Source organism: Asparagus officinalis, chromosome 8 (genome assembly GCF_001876935.1).
Source record: "Asparagus officinalis chromosome 8, Aspof.V1, whole genome shotgun sequence".
Lineage (NCBI taxonomy): Eukaryota > Viridiplantae > Streptophyta > Magnoliopsida > Asparagales > Asparagaceae > Asparagus > Asparagus officinalis.
The window spans coordinates 53836717-53841249 of record NC_033801.1 but is presented as its reverse complement, the minus strand read 5'-3'; positions in this window follow the sequence as shown (position 1 = coordinate 53841249).

Sequence of the window (4533 nt, the reverse complement as noted above, 5' to 3'; positions counted from 1 at the left end):
TTATACTATTATATAAATATACTTATATATGTACATATAAGTTTATGTTTATATATGTGTGTATATATAAATATACTTATATATGTATAATATATGTGTATATATATTTATACTCTTATATAAATTTATATATAATTTATATTTTTTATATATATGTTTATGTATAATACAATTTGTTTATGTAATTTCTATAAGTATTTACAATTTGTTTATGTATAATATATGAATGACATAAATTCTTTTGACTACTTAGTCTAGTGGTAAAATTTAGGAGTTTGGAAATGAGGCTAGTAGTTCAAATCCTAGCCACAACATATATATTTAGAGGTCTTTGATTGGGCATTGGAGCTCTTTGAATTCTACAATTATTTTTATTTTTGTTTGTTTCTATAAAATCAACAATTAATTTATATCATTTTATCATTTTAAATTATATAATTTTTTATATTTATAAATTACATAATTACAAATAATTAATAATATAATTTTTTAATCAAAATTGTGTTTATTTTTTGCTTTGTTTTCTTAAAAAATTTTAAAAAGTAAAAAAAAATTAAAAAACAAAGAAAACCGGGCCGACCCCGAGCCCGGCCCGCTCAGGCCCGGGCAACTAGGCCCGGGTCTAGGTTCCGATTTTGCCCGCTCCGGGCCCGGTTTTCTGGGCCGGATGGACATACCTAGTCCAAATCATATACCCCTTTATAATGATAAGTTTCCAAACATTACATATGTACTAGAGGTGTTAATAACTAACTGAACTAAAACGTGACTCACATGATTGAAGAGTAGTATTCCAATGAAAATATCCGCCTGACTAATTATTACATATATTAAATGAATATAAGATGAAAATATTACACGATTGAAGAGTAGTATACCGATAAAAATATCCGCCTGACTAATTATTACATATATTAAATGAATATAAGATGAAAATATTTTAGTGAATGGATTGCCGAAAGATAGATTAATGGTGTGCTTTAGTGGGGATCATTATGTGTTGAGGTGGAAGAATCTCACGCCTCGTTTGATACATGGAATGAGGTGGAATAGAATGACCATTCTCACTTCTCATTCCCCAATACCAAACATACATATTTTTTTAAAGTTGGAATGACCATTTCCAGGGAATGACCATTCACACTTTTTGTGAAAATGAGCATTCCAAGTGAATTGATAAGGAATGATCATTCTCATTCAAGTGAGAATCAAATTGGTTACGTAATTTTTAATTATACCCCTTTGATAATTTATCCAATTAGTTAATTTTGATATCTAGAACTGTGGACTGTGGATATTATTCTTTATATTTTTTTTGAACCTATGAAAGATGCGATACTCTTTTATTTATTTTTCTTTAATTTTTTAAGACTAAGAAATAGTGAGTGTTGTTTAAAAAATATAACCGGAACATAGACCTGAGAGATAATATGTGCATTAGTATAAAACGTAACTAGATTAATATAACATACGCATAAATAAAATTGTTTAGTTATTATCATTAATGTTTATTTTTATCTTATTAAAAATCTAGGATGTTGTAAGGGCATTATTAGAAAATAAAATTTCATTCTCACTTGTAAACTAGTGATACCAAACAAGAGAATGAGAATGATCATTTCATTCCCACGTACGTTCTATTCCATTCATTCTTCCATTTCATTTACATTTGAGTCCAGCGTACCTCGACTGTGGATCCCAAACTGAGCCATCCAGAATTGGCACCAGGAAATAATGGTTCTTATCACGGAGTTTATCAGAAATCACAAACAATGTGGGCTGTTCGTTTCGCAAAAAAAAATTGGGAAATCAAAGAATAGGAAACATATTTCCTATAATAATTGTTTTGAGGTTGTTTGGTTGGCTTAAAAAAGAAGAAAGCTATAGAATATGAGATGAGTTGTCACCTTATTATTGGATGATGTGAGTGATTTTTTAAAAAAAACTTGTTTTGAGGTTGTTCGGTTGGTTAAAAAAATAAGGAAATGAATTTGAGGTATATTATTGGATGATGTTTTGAGGTTGTTTGTGTTTGGTTCATTTTTAAAAATAAGAAAATAGAGAGGTATATTATTGGATGATGTTTTGAGGTTGTTTGTGTTTGGTTCATTTTTAAAAATAAGAAAATAGATAAGATGAGATGAGTTGTTTTGAGGTTGTTTGTGTTTGGTTCATTTTTAAAAATAAGAAAATAGATAAGATGAGATGAGTTGGAGATATATTATTGGATGATGTGATACATACTTAAGGAAATCAATTTCTTGTTTTTTTTAGGAAATGGATGGAAATGAAGCTTTAATGAGATGAGATGAATTGTCACAATATTATTGGATGATGTGTGTGATTTTTAAAAATGAGATAAGATGAGATGTGATGAGTTGGATGATGTGACACATTTCTTGTGTTTGGTTTATTTTTAAATATAAGAAATAAGATAAAATGAGATGAGTTGGAGGATAAAAATATTATTTTATTGGATGTTGTGAGTGAATTTTGAAGATGAAAATGGATAAAAATATTATTTTATTGGTTTATTGTACCGATTTCCTTTTGTTGGTTTTTAGAAAACCAACCAAACGGCCCCTAATATGAAAGGGGACAAATTAATCCCGACGCTAGTTTGAAAACCTTGTTTCTTCTTCTTCAGTCCTCGAATCGAAATGAAGAGGAGAAGAGGAATTCGACCCAACAATGATCCTCATCGATGCCGTCAACAGCGCCGGTGGCATCGCGATCGCTGCCTCTCGCGACCCAGACGTCGGCATCTCCATCGGATCCAGCAAGGTACCCCTTTTCTCCTTTTCACCCCCTTTCTTTATTTGCGTTGAAGTTGAAGCTAGTAACTTGAACTTGAAATTAGTGGTGTGGATGGTAAGAAAGTGAGCAACTTTAGGTGAAATGTGACATTTCCAAAAGTCTTATTAGAGCTTCATTCCCTTCACTCCCTCCTATTATATTAAAATAATCTTCTCATCATTCACAATTCATTTATCCGAGGGTGTCTTTTTCCCCGCTGTTAATTAAAATTTGATATGCTAGAAATATGCAAGTAGAATAAAGGTAGACCTGTTGTTAGACCCAACAATTAATCTTCTTGTTTACAATTTTGGCTGGTTATAATTGGGAAAATGGAGATGTGATGGAATTTGGTAAATGGGATCACTTGAGAGCTTCGTAAATGGACTAGATGGCCAGATGAGGAAGAACTCATCGAAGGCGAAGCCAAAGATTTTGATGGCCATTGCGAAGCATGCACATGAAGAAGATAAAGTCAAAGGGAATTACAAACATCTGTAAGGAAACCATAAGTTAAAATAATATGTTTTAACTGGGGAGTACTACTTTGTGTAACTTATAGATATTTGGGGACTATTCTTGAAATGTGATACTTTGGGAATCTATTTCACAATACACATAATTAGGGAGATGAATACTAGAAAACCCCTTTTCCCCTAGCCGTTTCAGCTGAACTAGAATTGTAAGGAAATTTGCATGAAGGTCCTTTAAGTTGTTAGGAAATTTTCATGAGTTTGAGTTGTTAGGAAATTTGCATGGAGGTCCCTTAAGTTGGTAGGAAATTTGCATCAAGATCCTTTAAATTGTTAATCTTCTTGTTTCAACTTCCGAGTTTCGATAACTTTTACAATCGAGGCGTGCCTTAGTGGCAACATAATGTAAAAACTTTTTTAAAAGCTTAATGAAGTTTTTACTCTTCCCTTTCTTTTAGTTGCTCATTATATCCATTAAGTCCCTACGATTGGCTTCCACTTGGAATTTTAGACCTTAATCGAATTGAACTCTTTTTGATAGCCTGAGTTTATTTGGGTTATTAGGCAGCAATGTTCCATATTCTCACCATTTCTGCAAGTGAAACTCAATTTTAGACTTTTTTCCAAGTTTAGAAATTGAGGAGGATGCAAATTGTCTAGGTTTTGGAACTTCTTTTCCAGAGCTTGGAAGCTAGGGAGGTAGTAACGAAGAGTGGATCTTGAGCTCCAAATTGGAGGAACCAAGGCAGAGTGGAGTCTTGACCTTTGCTTCCCTTCCCATATATAGCTTGGAAGCAAACATTTGTTTGATTAGCTTAGGTATCGAAACTTCTCCTTACCTCTTTGTAACATTTTTTCCAGCGTTGTATTCCAAACTCCTATCATCTGTACGGTTACCTTGAGATTCCTTTATTCAGGAGCTACCACTTTGGTGCCCCCTAGTTCAGGTCATATGAGAGGCACATGGTTGGAGCTGAAGCGACTGTTCAATCGATGTGTAGGTCTTTGCATTAGATCCCGGTGATTTTATATAGGTCATTGTGGGAAGAGGTCTTGCTTAGTGGATAATACTACTACACGTTTCTCTGGTTTCATTGAATTATGAGATAATTCAAAATGAATGGTTCATATTTTATTGTTTCCTCTTTATAATCATTGCTTGGGAAAGACAAGGTACTCCCCTTTTGGTGATTTATCTTTCAAAACTTTTCACCCTTATATATCAGCTTCCTTCATCTTCCTTTTTTACATACTAGCAAATACC